Here is a 16,460-nt window from a genome sequence, read left to right on the forward strand (position 1 = left end):
ACGGGCTCTGGGTTTTTTTGGCAGCTATACCCAATTTATGTTTGGCCGGGTGCTGTTTTTTTTTCCCAGGCGGCTATGGCAAATCTGTACACATCAGAGACCAGTCCTTGGTCTCTGAGTGTACCTTTGGCAAATACTTCAAAAATTCTCTGTGGCTCACGTGTTTGCGCTCACAAGGACATACTGGTAATAGACATTGTTCTATGGAGGTTCGATCCCTCCGATGTCCGGCACAACGGTGGCCTGCATTGATTTTTGATGTCTAACTTCAAAATTTGTAAATTTAAGTGTCTGGAAAGCATGCATAAACTGAGTTTGTAACCTTCTGAAAAGCATGCATAAATTTTGAACTTTGAACACAATGTACAAAAATTTTACCACAACGTCTCACTCCCTTTGAGGAAATTTAAAACAACCAGAAATGCGGTACAAATCCACGTTGAGATGTCTCACAATGCAAGTGACGAAGATTTTTTCAGAGGAGGGCATCGTAAGTTACTGTCATGCGTAAGTTTTGTGAAATTCCACATAAATGTTTTTCTCATTTCTCTTTTTCAGCAAATTTATTTAATACTTGAAAATTTGTTTATACAGAAGTGCAAATTCTGCATGCTTTTACCAAAAGTTGTCAAAATTCTATGCTATCATATTCCAAGGAAAAGTGGAAAACCATGGTTCTTTTGGGGTGGTCACATAGCATGGCAAATCAGGTTTAAGATTCTTTACCATTGATCTCTTGTTGTAGATTACTTTTTCAAATCCACTGAAGTTGCAAAATTGGATAACAGCTACACTACCTAACCCTTTGACAAGACATGGAACACCTGTCAATGTAGGAGGTGACAATGAGCCGTGGTTCACATCCGCAGGATATAATCAACAAATACCTGAAGAAAGGATTACTTCAAACATGCAACAATCAACCAACGTCTCAGACATGGAGTCCAGCAATACTGCAGACATAAGACAGTCAAAGACATAAGACTCAAAGGAAAGGATGTCAGTCTCAGCATTCTGGATTACACAAACACACGGACCAATGATATTGGATGACATGCACAAACACGGATGAGAAGATTGCAATAAATCATTCCTCACTCCACCAGGAACTCTGCGATTTTCCCATATTGAGACAGTGAGGACACACTGTCAAAGCAGAACACATCTGATAATCATCAAGGAAATGTACCTTCACCTGGATTTGCAACAACAATGATGCAGGGAATTTGACTTAAGAACAGAGCTTTTTGCCATTAAGCTGAGTGTGATCCCACTAGTTGACCAGAAAGTCGCAACTATGAGAACCAAAAGGATGGAGAAAACAACTGGATTATGTGTGACATTGATATCAAAACACAGAGTCAAAAGGGCAGAATAATCCCTGACTCACTTGGTTATAGAATAGGAACAAGTGGGATAGTCCACCCCATCTTGTTAGCAGTTAGTCATTTGGTATTTGATCATATTTATTCATTAGTCATATTTTAGCACAGACTACAAGATACATGATGATTTACATTGTGACACAGAACACTTTGAACAGAATAACTTCAGAACTTGAACTGTGGACTCATATAATATATGATTTTCTTTAGTTAAATATATATTATTTGGAATTTTAAATTATTTCAAAATTACAATTCAAAAATTTGTGAAATTGTGAATTTTGAAGATACTGTGAGATACACAGATTTTCAAGTGGTGTAAGTTGCCGATAATTGTTGTTTATATACTGGCTAATAAAGCATTTGCAGATTTGGATTGTTGTACCTGATATTTACCAAGTTAGTGTCTCCCTAAAGGACATCTCAGCATAACCTTCATGCCCTTTTCAATAACACTTGAAGATAAGGGTGCCAATGTTACCCATCCATATGTTCTTCACAAACTTAAACGTGCTCAAACTAAGGATGATATGAGCAAAATTTCAGTTCAAATGGTGTGTTTATTCAGAAGAAGAATATTATTGGCTGGTAAGCGTAGGTTTTTTGCTAAAATCAAATGGCTACCAAACTACACAACCAATGGAAATGCTTTTTGAAAACTTGAAAGAACTCACACACATTGGAAATTTTTGAAAATCCAATAAGGTAGCTGAACCATAAAACTGATCCAGTTACCCTTTGCAAACTTAAAGAGTCTATGACATGCACATAACATCTTTTAAAATCAATCTCAATGCCTTGGAGATGGGTTCTAGCCATATCTGACATTGAGAGGTGCGAGCTGTAGATAGTTATAAGCAAGTAGAAGTTCCAGGTTTGTGTCCCCCGAGCCCAGTTGTTCAAATTTTTTTCGCGTTTCAAAATTTCAAACAAAGGTTTATCTAAGTTTTTCACACCTCTAAAGCTCTCCTTGAAAATAATTATGAATTGCAAGGGATTCTGTTCACACAAAGACATAAGACTCAAAAGAAAGGATGTCCATCTCAGCATTCTGGATTACACAAACACACTGACCAATGATATTGGATGACATGCACAAACACGGATGAGAAGATTGCAATCAATCATACCACTGAACTACCTCACTCAGTACTATTTCTCTGCTCAAGTTTCAGTTTAAGTATTCATTTCATAGGCGTTCAACCAGTCCCTCCTCTTTATTTTCCAGTTATAGCAAGATGCAACAAGTTAATGTGACAAATCTAAAGATTTGCAATTTTGTCATATGAACACGGGAAATGTGGGAAGATTGTACGTAAGGCAATTGTACATTAGCGAAATTTCTGACAGCTAAAGATTGCACGATTTCAACTAGTTTGTGTAATTTGCTGAAACGAACATCGACATCTCTCTAATCAACTGCAACTCGGATGAAATACCAGTAAGTGTTCCGCCTGAGTGTTTTAGAGTACCGGGCCCAATATTCTATAATTTTTGCCGATATCTTATCAACCAGCCACACAAACTATCCAATCTATTATTAAAGTGTACCTCCATTGAACTTGAATTTTGACATTGGCCATTGAATTCTTTATTCTTAAAATAAGTATCTTTTGAACTAAACAATGCACATTGCATTGCATTGACTATAGGGTACAATCGATGTTCGCACTTGCAAAGCTTGCCTTATGCTTCAGCAATTGACAGGATGGCAATGCTACTGCCAAGGTAAAAATGTGAATGAGATATCAGCTGAAGCGAAATAGACATTGAGCAAAGCATAGTCCCTCTAGTGGTACTGACAATGCTGTCCAATGCAGATCACCAGTAAAATTGATTTGTATGGCTACTTATTAAATTTCATGGCAGTTTGTCAGAACTGTTTCACCTTTTATAATTTATATATCTGCCAAGTGGCAATTTCACTAGCATTAACAGATGCAAGATGAACAAGCACCCAATGGAAACTAAACTCAAGCGGCATCGTGACTGGGCAACAAGTAGTAGTAGTACTGTTTATATAGGTATAACTGACCAGTTCCGAACAATGCTGGAGATCTACTGAGTAACATCGCCAGGCTGCATAACATGAAAAGAAAATCTGCTGTTGAAACACAGTTTTCGTGTAGCTTTGACGACTACGTCCGGTTGGTAGGCACGCGATAGATTTTGAGTAAAGGGAATTTACGTAACCTCATTATTTAAAGCACAACATTGCCCATTGTCTGACATTTTAAAACCTGACCCTCCCCCCAACCACTGTGGTATTCTCCCCAGGAATAACTGAACCAGTATCAGCTAATTTACATAACAATTGGTTCAATTTTTATGTTAGGGACAAATTACAGAGGGGAGGGCTGGTGTTTTTGGAGGGACAGTCGCAATTTATCACACAAGAATTTATGAAGAGATATGGTATTTCATACATTTGAGGGAGGGTCACCATATTTTGTGCAACTATGAGAAGTCAAGATGTGGCTGATTTTGTGCTTTATCCAAAACTATCAAATTATAATACACGGAGTCTATCAGGCAAATTATTGACAATTTTCCCCCACAAAACATTCTATATCTGTATATTATATATGTTTGATAATATATTTAAATGTACTTTGCTTGAACTGGGAAGTAAACTGTGCATTTGTGTACAAGAAATTGATTTCTGAATTTCATTTAAAAAGTTCACTATCCATGGTGTCTATGATGAAACTATGAATAGTTTTTCCCAAATCAAAAATAGGTAAATCTGTGCATTTATGTGTGCTGGATTATTTACATTATTGTTCATGATTGGACTAGAGTGGTTACAAGTCCAGGGTTGTGCAAGAAATTTGATTTTGGAATTTCACTGAAATGTTGATTCACTATGCATGGGGGTCTATGATGAAAATAGGAATAAATTTTCTTGTACAAAATTAGATAAATCTGTGCATTTATGTATGCTGGATTATTTACATTATTGTTCATGATTGGACTAGAGTGGTTACAAGTCCAGGGTTGTGCAAGAAATTTGATTTTGGAATTTCACCGAAATGTTGATTCACTATGCATGGGGGTCTATGATGAAAATAGGAATAATTTTTTTCAAGTACAAAATTAGATAAATCTGTGCATTTATGTATGCTTGATTATTTACATTATTGTTCTTGATTAGACTAGAGTGGTTACAAGTCCATGGTTGTGCAAGAAATTTGATTTTGGAATTTCACCAAAATGTCGATTCACTATGCATGGGGGTCTATAGGAATAATTTTTATTCCAGTAGAAAATTAGATAAATCTGTGCATTTATGTATGCTGGATTATTTACATTATTGTTCTTGATTAGACTAGAGTGGTGACAAGTCCAGGGTTGTGCAAGAAATTTGATTTTCGATTTTCACTGAAAGTTGATTTACTGTACATGGTGGTCTACGGGAGAACTATGCACAATTTTTTCAGATATAAAACTGACAATATCTTTGCATTTATGTACATTTGATAATTGATATACTCTTTTCCACCTGTTGCATATGTTTTTGTTGCTTGTCTTTTTAGTCATTCAAACCAGGCACAATACGATTTCCACTGTTTTTAACGCCTGGTATCACCTGCACTCCGGCTAAGTACAGGCAATCAATGATGTCATAGAATTGAGAAATGCTATTAACATGTTCTTTACATTTGCAATATATATCTTTTTACAACAAAGTACATTACTAGGAATATTAATATTTCACAGAAGCCTATCAGAGATATCATAGAAAGTGATACGCTGTTGATCAGTGATCTTAGCCCATTTCATCGTTTGTTCAACTTTACCGGAGTCAGACTTAGGGGTAGATTCTGATGGTAAAATACCAACATCACAATTTATGCTGAGAGCTCGAGGTAAATGGTCTGAAGAGATCGTATCGTACATGACTGAGATAGAATCTATACATTCATGAGCACCATAAGTAGAAATACAATGGTATATCCAAGACGTAGTGCCGTGCACATCACTGACATAAGTAAAAGAATTTTCAGGCAAAACAGCGCAGTCAGAAATACAATAATGGTAATCTTTGCAAAAGCTTTGCAGTGAAGTACCAAACAAAAACGTTTTATCAGCATTCCAGTCACCAATAACCATACAGATATGACAGTTACTAGATTGAACAATACAATGATCTTTTGCCAAATAATCTAAAAAATCATCGTAGTTTTCCCTACTGCAGGCATATAAACACATATAATAAGCATTTTACACTTGCCATTGTCAAATTCTACACCAGCAATTCTGCTGTTATCAAATGACTTAACTTTGATGGCATTACCAAGAGATAGCTACACCACCAAAGGGTCTCCCAATTAAGAGTTGCTTACTAGTATCAACTGGAGACTCACTGTAATAGTCAAAATCTTTATGTGCAGATGATAAAAAAGCAATGTTATCTTTCGTAAGCCAATGTTCCTGTAGTAAACAGATGTCGTGTGTTTCACAGAGAGCTTGGACATCATTTATCGAGTTCCTAACGGTTCGACAGTTGTATGACGCGATACGTAGCTTTTTCATCTAATACGAGGTTGATAAAATTTCCTAATCAGCACCCCTTCCGGCCAGAGATTTGGATTCAATAGAGAGTCAAAATTCACCGAATTAACAGTGACGCGGAAGAAAGCATATGACCTGTATTTTGTTTGAAGTCTTTCACATTCCAGGACACTTGTATTCATAACTTCCAGGATATATTTTTTCAGTTGATCTCCGTTCGTATCTGGACCGAGCCTACTGACGAAATCCGACTTTCTCTGTGTTACAACCGGCATTAGCCCACCATGCTTTTTCTTGCCGAGTACATACGTACTTTCGACTGCTTGTTGACTGAGTGGACACTTGTCTTCCGTGAGATGGGTTGCCATTTAGCACCAACGACACAGCGGAGCTCCTAGAAGACTTCGCTGCTCGCTCGGTTGGTATTCCATTTACAAGCGCATCTGCATAGCTTGAAGGCCTTCGCTTACGGTGGCGATAAGTAACCGTTGTAAAAATCATCAGCGTTGTCGCCCCTAACAGCTGTATTTACATCGATATTCTTCTTTTTGTTGTTTATGAATACAGGATCGCTGACATGAATTGCACCATCATTATCACCATACTCATCTTGGTTTGTCATCGTAGGATCAACAGGTGGCTGTTCGCGGACACGAAACTACTTCTCCAGAGCACTGTTTTGAAGTCGAATCACATACAGCTGCTTCAATATGGCGAATGTCATCGGTTGTTTCTAAATAAAGTTTAGACATATTATTTACAGTAAGACAGTAAGGAAGAAATATCAATATGATAATATTCAACAGAGGGTAAGCTCGATAAGTCTTCGGCCACACAGCACGGTATATGGTCAGGTTCAATTTCCAGTAAAAGTGTCAGTATATCTCGTAAATTAGACGATGATTTATTCTGACCTTGTCTTCTTTTAAAGCGACGCGAACTAAACCCGCCACACAGATCAAAAATCAACGACTTGGCCAACTCAATGTCATGGTCATCGTAGGTCTCAACGCATAACTTTATGATAACATCGAAAGGCAGAATATCCATCTTGTTTATCATGAAACAAAAAAGTTCATTCATGATTACATTAGTAGTGGGATGAGCCCTCTCTAGGGAAGTGTTTTGCGAGGTAGAACTTCTTAAATGGTGACAGCTTGAAGTACCAGGTGAATCACCGAAGAACAGAGGATCAGATACACTGTTGAGACCGCCATTGTTTCCGCCATTGAACGTTGACTGTGACGCATCATGCCTCTGACCATCATGAAACCGCTTTCTGTTGCACTGAGAACAGAGATCCACGTCACCTTGGCATAAACTAACACCCTGGGTAGTTCAATAATCTGCACACTGCATAGTTGCGATTAAACCAAGGCTACGATACGAAAAATAGAGAATTTAGCAGAGCAGGCTGAGCAACACGCAACCCCAAGCATGCATCATGTTATGCTCAAACGAGTCTGATTTTTTAGGTTGAAACGGATAAAATGTCTGATATTTCAGATTGAAATGGCTAAAACTTTTACCAGCAATGCTTTCATGTTAGTTTCACCGATACACAATCGTAGTGATGTGTGGAATTTTACAGTATATTTTTCTTACATATTCACAGGTGAACTTGGTATCGACTTTTCAATCGAATTACTTTGGACACACTGTCAGACAGGTCTACGGTAACGTATGGAGTAATCCGCAACTACTAGTATATTCTACATACCTATAGGTTGACATGGCAACGACAAAAGAACAAATTCAATGCTCTGTACGCGGGTGTGCTTCGTTCGACAAGAGTCCATCCACTCTGTGCGTTCTGCGCTTCCTTGGAAATTGATTGTACTCGGTATTACACAATTGAAGGAACTTATCTCTTTGATACCCTGATTGAAAGAAACAGTCATTTTTCCAAAAACTATGGCCAGCGCTGAAGAACAGTTAATTTAGTGTTTGGAATCTAATGATCCATATTTAAACATCCATGCACTTTCACCGTTATACCCGGTAAAACGCTATCATTTTTTTATTCTTTTATGAAAGTATACTGTGTTTGTACAAGTGAGTGCTGTATAGGCAAGCCACTTCCTCTTCAAAAATGTTCGAATGTAATGTACGTACAGTAAAATGTCTGTCTTACTACTAACTAGTTGGCGCCGTTCTCGCACTATAGGTCGAAGAGTGACATCATTTTTTTGGCTCAACGTTCTCTACGATTTCAGGAATATGACATTATACAAATTTTGTGATAAAAATCCCGAAATTTGACTAAAAATGTTATTTTCAAACTCTCTTTTGAGTCTCGCGAGACAGACAAAAGTTTAAAAATTCCATCAGTCGTCGATGTACCCCTTTTCGAGGTACCTGTGGTGAATGGTTGATTACAGCAGGGCTCGAAATTAACTTTTTTCCCTGGTAGTCCCTTTGGGCTACCATTTTCTGAAGTTAGTAGCCCAGTGACAAGGTCTGGTAGCCCATGCATGAATGAAGAGTGTTTTGTAAAGGATATTATTATTTATATCTAAACAATGAAAGATTTATTTTGCATGATTCTATCCAGGAAGTGAATTTTCTAGTCATTTTGACATAAATACCTGCAGATCATAGCCTTAGGGTAACATGTATAGCATGTGAAGTGGACGACGGTGACGCCTCAAAGTTAGACGACCTATTCACATATACGCAGAGCTTATATGCAAATTTTGATGTTCGCCATGACAACGACTTTTCACTCAGCACGTGTAAACATAACGTGGCTTAAAATAGATTGGCTATGAATTTCAGATGACAACTTGGTACAGTCATGTTCCTAATACTTTCGTGGCAATTTTCTCTGTATTTCTCCACCATAGTACACTATCATAGGATGATCTCGTACACTTCGGAAAGCGTAATCTGTGGATGGCCCGACAGCTTTTTCTTTGCAGTTTGAATAAGTTTGTGTTTAATTGTGATTGATAAAGTGCAATTAAATAACTATAAAAATAAATTTTCATTGGACATCATTTCCCGAGCCAGTCATCCAAGTACAACAGTTAACATAATGACACTTTATTGAAAGTGTGTCGCAACAAAATCGACTGCTCTTTCGCCTTTTTATTTTCATAACTGGGTTGACTGTATGAGTGTCGGTCGTCTCACAGCGACCAACATCATGTCGCTCACTAAGTAATTTCATGTCCCAGCCTTTGGTAGTCCGTGTGGGCTACCATTTTTATGGGTTTTGGTAGCCCCAGAGAAAAGTTGGTAGTCTGTGGACGCGGGACTACCGCTAATTTCAAGCCCTGTACAGGGATTTTTGGAAAACAAAATTGAAGTTCACGTTTTTAACCCCTCGTTAGTATGTCATTAAGTCTTTCATATTTTTATGTTCTTCGATTGTTTGCAGAATTTGCTCTTTTCCCTAATTTTTACTCGATCCGCAGAGTGGGTCAGTGACGCTCTTCCATTTACTGCCTGATACCATTTTCGACTTGGAACTCCGTCGATACGCGACCTCCGTCACTGGGTCCCAGTCAACTCTCATCTTTTCCAACCCGCCCAGAACAAACTCGCCCGATACCAACTCGCCTGATAGTTGCCTGTAATTCCCCGTCACTTACCCTATGCACTTTTGTGATTTTATGATGCCAAAGGAAACCAAATAAATTGTTTAAATTTTGCACATTTGGATTGATTAAACCCCTACAATTATCAAAACTTTGTATGTTTACCATTATTTCGCAATTTAAATAAAGAATTACGACTTAAACAAATAAAACTCGACATGCTACGAGTGTATGGGTGTGTAGTCCCCTGGCGTAGTCCAACCTTAGGAGTCATCGAACTCTCAGCTCAGTGGAGTTCGCGCGGAAATGTATATGTATATATTCGCAGACGGACGAGCGGGAAGTTTTCGTATTATGCGCGTAAAACTTGGCAATCACATTATTTCGCAATTTAAATAAAGAATTACGACTTAATCAAATAAAACTCGACATGCTACGAGTGTATGGGTGTGTAGTCCCCTGGCGTAGTCCAACCTTGGGAGTCATCGAACTCTCAGCTCAGTGGAGTTCGCGCGGAAATGTATATGTATATATTCGCAGACGGACGAGCGTGAAGTTTTCGTATTATGCGCGTAAAACTTGGCAATCACAAGTTTACTGACCCGGTTACATGCTGAGGTCAGGTGTTCAGCAGGGCCGTGGAAAGCGAAGGGCCGCGGGGCCGGCTGGGCCGGCGGGGCCCGGGGCGGTCATACATAAGCATAGTTCTGCCGTCGTACTGTACAATGAGCCGTATAGTTTACGTACTTCCCTCTGCTATAAAGTCGGCTTTCATACTACTACTGGTGTTGTAAAATTGTGAGACAAAATGTATCATTACTCAATGTCGATTATTCCGTAATCTTTACATTTTTCACAAAGGTATTTTCTAACCCTTGCTCAAGTTGCTGGCTGGTCATGTAAAGTACTAGACTCGTGTGCCGTCGGATGTACGCGTTTATATGCATGTGAAGAGAACTGATATCGATCCTTCAAGGCCCGATAACGTTTGAGCAGTGGACATCTTTCGTAATCGATGAAATTAGTGCTGAGAATGGTCGGCCGATATCGTTTTTATAGCTTTGATACGATCCATCAAACTTACTTACTGATTTAGTTCACACAGTACTTATCATACAACATTGCATTGTACCATGGCCATGTTTGACCCCAAGTGAGGTAGTCTGCATATACCATACTTGACCACCTATATAGTTGTTAGAGGTGCTCGCAGCGCGGCACTGCCTGGCTGGAGAGTTTATCGAAGGCTGCGAGTGTGAGGCCCAGGCCGATAATTTGCATCCGTTGTTTCCGAAACGCTTTGAAACGATGACATGGATGATGGTATGTTTTCTATTAAAAAATGTTCCGAGACAGTTGAGATACTACATTTTACTGAAACTTTAATCTCCATTAGAAACACGAATCTAATTTTAACAACAAGAACAGTTATGAGTGGTAGGCTATCAAGCTCGATAAAATCCATTCATCTGTTTATTGTTTATTATCCATTCATCGGTTTATTAATTTATGTATATCAGGACTTCTCAGAAAAACATAATATACAGTTTCACTTTTTGATGCATAAGCTTATGCACGAAATATGGTGAGTTTTATGTAGAATTTAAAGGAAAACATAACAATAAAAAGAGTGAAAGTTTCAGGGTGGGTTTGGAAAATCGGTAGGTCGGATTACCTATTGAGTATACACGTACATTTTGCTACCATCAGTATTTATGACAGGACATGCAAACAACAATATAGAAAGTCATTGTCTTAAACTCAGATTTTAATGAATTTATCATTTTTAAACTGATCAAGTGTTTGGCCTACAAATGTATAAATATAACTCACAAAGAATGATGATGAAGCAAATATTGAATGAGGGAAAGTTCTGACACATTTCCACGAAGTTGTCCAGGATAGACCAGTGAACTGTGGTTTCGAAGTTATCCAGGATAGACCAGTGAACTGTCGTTTGTTGACAGTTATAATTTTCAACACGTCTGTGTCATTTCAGGTCATAAAGTCAACACTTGACTCGTTCCTTTAGCAATGACTCACATCATCCTCTGCATAATTCATTCTTCAACACACGTCATTTTTCTTTCGCTGTGTCACCTCCACTCTCTCAAAACAAATGATGACACCTTCAAGAAGCAGAAAAGGGTGTAGCAAATAGTGTTGTTTGCTATAATAAAATTTCAAATTTTAAATTCGTGAATGAATACAACTGAATGCAGGCAAAAATCAGTAGATAATTTTTTTTATTCAATGCTATATCATTGGTACCAGAAATACCGATGTATCCAGAAATACCAAAATTACAAATATAGTGTGAAATAAGTTTTGCATCTCCTTGGATTTTGGGGGGTGCCTAGAAATAGAGATCGAATAAACGTTATTTAATGCTAGGTATGCTTTTCATAACACTGATGCAGAATGAATGAATGAAAGTAAGATGACATTTTGGTATGATTTCATGTAGCTGTGAATATCATGTTGCTGTAACGGGCCACAGTTTGAAATGAATAACCTAGGTGAAAATCAGCAAGACTTGCATCTATAAATGACCCTATTTCAAACGTTGCCCCTTAGCTACTAGTACAACATCATGCATTGACCTTGAGATTCAAGATTCTCACTCATCTAAATCTAAACCTTCTAGCCACGAGTTAACTGAGCCCCATAAATGGCAGAGACATATTAGACACAAGATGCCGGGGAACAAGAATTTGATTTATTTGCTCATTAATTCCGGATACAGTTTTGGAGTATCCAAGGTCATTGATTTTGCGATGCCATGAACATGCAAGGCAGCACATGCAGAGGATGAACATCGACCGATCTGGGGGTCAAAGGTTACAGTGTTGGCTCTCCGATCGTTTGTTGAGACTTTATGAATCTTTCTCTCTAGCTCCTGCCGCACGCCGTACTTCGCTGTAAAGTTCAACTTGTTGTGCTTATGGTACTTTTACTTTGTTATTTTTTTGGCGACGTTTTAGAATTTCGTCACCACTTTAATAGCCATTTCTCAGCGCAGCCACAGAGTCATGTTGAAGGCGATCATCTGTAAGTGTCGCGGCCATCGAAAATCTCGATGAAAGAATGCCGTGAGAGTTGTGACTTGAACTAGACCTTTTCGACTTTTACTCTGGAAAACGGATAATCAACACTGAAACGTTGTATTGTACAGTACTTGAAGTTTGTTCTATAGCCCAAAATACACATGCAGAGCATGTACAGGGCCGTGACTATAACTCGGGTGATACGGCACTGCATATGACGGCTTTTGCTACTGCGTTCAAAACGTTAAATTTGTGACGTGTTAGCACTTATTTTGTAATTTTTACGTGGCAAAATAATGTGTTCTTCATTTAAGCGGAAAAAGAACAGTTTATTTCGCTAAAATGTGGTGAATTTTGGCGAAAAGCGCCCCGTGTTACAATAGCCAGTTTTTGTTTATTGACAGGCGCCTGTCAATAGACTTTCCGTTTTTATTTTCGGACCGTGGAAGGGATTGAAAGATCAATTTGATATCCCCAACTCTTACTGTATATAAAAAACAAAATAACTGTAAAAAGCATGAAGAGCTTAATAATCATGTCATGGACTCAACACCAATTCTGTGAAACATTTTACCCTATTTGCTTTCAATGTGTAACTTTGTAGTCAGCTTGCTGTATATTACAGGCGAGACAACCACTTGCGAAGTGTCAATGTGGGTCAAAGATTGTGCCTACAAAAACAGGGATACGTGAACATTTATCTTAAGTTCATTAGATGAGATGAAAAAGGGATCCATGTCAAAATTGCAGAATCTGATGTGAATACTTCAATAGGGGAGTCTCTGGGGGATGCTTGAACATGTCAACTTCTCAATCATTTTTGTAGCGTGCATATCTCTTACTCAAACACTGCTAAACATAATCGGGAACTATTTCATTCAGCAGGGTTCTGCGATGCATCTTGTTATTAGTAAAAAATGTTTACTTTCGACTGAAAAAAGAACTCTGATTTGATTGGTTCAGAACGAGTACAACTTTACCCCAATCAGATTCTCGAAAAACGATCATGTGACCAATACAAAATGGCGAAACCCTGAAGAGAACTACCCGTAGTGAGAGACCGACCTAGTTTATTGGATTTGCCGTTCCTGCAGTGTCTGGCCGTTTGTAAACGATCACCTAAGAGCTGCAAGTGTAAGTAAGATCGTTTGGATTTGGCAAGGACAAAGGCCGTGCCATGTGCGTGTTGTATGATTCAAGCAAATGTGTTGGCAACATGGACTTGTATACACCACAGTTCCTCTGTCCGAGTGACTGTGCAGCTGTTTGTACACCATGTACGTGTAGATATGGCGATGTTTCTTCTGCATTCTCTCCGTCTAGTTGTTCAACGTAAAACTCCTTCTCTTATTTTGAGGCGATTATCGGTCAACGAGAAAAGCAAAAAAACCGCAAAAGTGGGAACGTCGTCATTTCTACAAGTGACTTTAAATTCAGAGTTTACAGGACGTGTCGAAGGTTGTCCCAGGCAACGCTGCCAGTACTCGCCAGCTGTGTGATTAGCCTTGCGTACGATGCTGCGTGTTCCTGGCGTTATACAGCCTCCCATCACAGCGCGGGCCCCCGCTGACTGCCATAGACCATGCCATACCTCCATGCACAGACAAATCCGGCGACCGGGGTCCCAGTTTGGACTACGCACGAAAACTGCTTTTCTAACTACTTTCGGCCGAAATAAACTCGAATAACTCAACCGCTCACAGGGTGCAAAAATTTGCTCTCAACGTCCTGAACCGTAAGTTTGCCAACGGTACCACAGGGGCTCATAAGTGGCTAGTAGTACAGCGTTTTTCTTTCTTTTTCAATGTTAAAATTAACCAGCTGAAGAGCACAACACTTGTGTAGCTGTCTTTTGTGTAGCTTGTATTGACATGTATAGTGCGCCCTCAATGGGGAATGTGATCATATTTAAATACAACCTTTAGTTCCGTGACCTCTTGCCAATTCCTCTGGCCATGCCTACTGGCCATGCGTACAGACGTCGCTGTGTTTACTGTACTAGTATTTCCCAAGGGAGGCAGATCCGGTCATATCCGCAGTATCAGTGTTATGGTGAATCTCCGAAAACATGAAATCTTGGTAATTTTTTTTGACGGACACGGCCATTGTTTTGGCACACCGATCTGACATTGTCATTAAAGTCTAAAAATGAACCTTCGTGAATGTAGAATGTGAAGAAAATTGGACGCTGTCAGCACCATGTCCGAAGCGACCCATGTGCGCCGTGAAGTACATGTGTGGGCAACTTGATTATACTTTATAATGAGGACGTAATCTGGTGAGTGACGGCTCATTCAAGAGTGGTGGGGCGTGCCTTATGCAAGAAATAAACAGGAAATTAACATATTTACAAACACGATGTGTTGCACATGGCCCGTACGCGACACAGCCGGCAGATCACCTCAGTGGTACAGCAACAGGTATTAAAGTTTGTAATGTATGCCTATTTTGTTCCCATTTTATCGCTGGGAGGTTAAAAAGCCAGTCGAGATTGCGTTATCGCCTAACACCATACCGATTGGGGACAGAGCAGAGTAGATCGAAACGCAAACGGGGTGTTATTATAGGAAAGGCAGTGACTTATTTTAAAGCTGAATAAAATGCTGTCTCTGGTTGTGTAAGTCTGTCGATCGAAATATATATTTTGTTCCCAGATGATTAATCATGGGGGATGGCAGTCTCGATCTCCCCTTTATGGATTGATATTTATTGAAATTAGACACAATGCAATACACACCAAGTTGTATGATAAAAGGGATGATTTTAATTTTGAAATCATTAACTTTCCCTACTTGACCAGTAATATTCCGTCGAGTCCAGCTTATGGTGTGTACATTTCACAACTACTGAGATACTGTAGAGCTTGTGATTCATATGGAGATTTTCAAGAGAGACACAGCTTATTAGTCTTAAAGCTGGTGAGACAAGGATTTTCACAAAGTAGGTTGGTTAGATCTTTTAAGAAGTTCTATGGTAGATATGGAGATCTTATATCTAAATATGGCAAATCTGTCACTCAGATGATGAAAGACAGTATTCCCGACTTTGACTCAGAACAGTAATTTAGCAGATAGCTGAATTACCGTACAATAACTTTGTCACACTAGTTCAATCTTGACGGGTGTAGCATGCTAGCAGGGTACGCTTACCCATTCCGGACACCTGGTACCACCACTTATATAGTGGTTCAAGATTGTACTACCGATTTTGTCAGTGATCTTATGTTTCTTTGTGTGTTTGTTTTTACTGTTTATTGGACCTGGTAATTTATTTGCCTTGAATGATAATGATTGCTGGAATCGATTTGATGTCATATTACTGACTCGTTCCTTATCATTTTTGTCAATCGATGAAAGCATTTTCGTCTTCCTTATTCAATCTTACTTTGACCGATGTTATATCCTGACCTACAGTGTCATTAGTTTTGACCAACGTGCAAAGACGTTGCCCATGCGCCCGGTTGACGAGATATTTTGCAAAACAGTGAAGAAATATTATTTAGCCGTGTTCACAATAATGACACTGGCTCAAAAAGAAAGAGAAGGACAAGAAAATGTATAACACTGAACTATTTGAACTCGTACGGCCATACTGTATGCATGGGGGCCCGGGAGACATCGATGTCAGTCTTTCCGGACTGTTTACATGTAACTTAGGGGATATCAAAGGAGATGAATCAGTTGGTTGAATAAAACAAAAGTTTTCGGACATATTTCATGTCAATGTTGTCAATGTCGGACTTTTGATCCATTTCGATTGAGAAACCAGAATCACATACAGAGATGTCTGTATTAAACACGGACGCATAATTCGGAATAGTTTGTTGTGCTACTGTCGGTCTCAGTCGTGGTGACTCTCCCATAAAATTTCGAAGCTATAGGTCTACACTTGTCGTTTCGATTCACAGGTAGCAGTACACCTATGACCAGGTACACTCTTTGCCACGGTGTCTCCCAGTGAACGTCCTTGAA

At 39.0% G+C, this 16,460-nt stretch overlaps 1 long non-coding RNA gene across 3 annotated transcripts in view; it reads left to right on the plus strand.

Annotated features, from left to right (window-relative positions):
* The first annotated feature begins 13,499 nt into the window (after positions 1–13,499).
* Positions 13,500–16,460, plus strand: part of LOC139132770 (uncharacterized) — a 34,249-nt gene continuing 31,288 nt past the window's right edge. Inside the window, exon 1 of one of the 3 annotated variants that reach the window (XR_011552422.1) lies at positions 13,500–13,623. This is a non-coding gene — a long non-coding RNA (uncharacterized lncRNA). The remainder of the gene's footprint in view (positions 13,624–16,460) is intronic. The other 2 variants (XR_011552420.1, XR_011552421.1) reach the window with 2 other exon arrangements.

Source organism: Ptychodera flava, chromosome 5 (genome assembly GCF_041260155.1).
Source record: "Ptychodera flava strain L36383 chromosome 5, AS_Pfla_20210202, whole genome shotgun sequence".
Taxonomy (NCBI): Eukaryota; Metazoa; Hemichordata; class Enteropneusta; family Ptychoderidae; genus Ptychodera; species Ptychodera flava.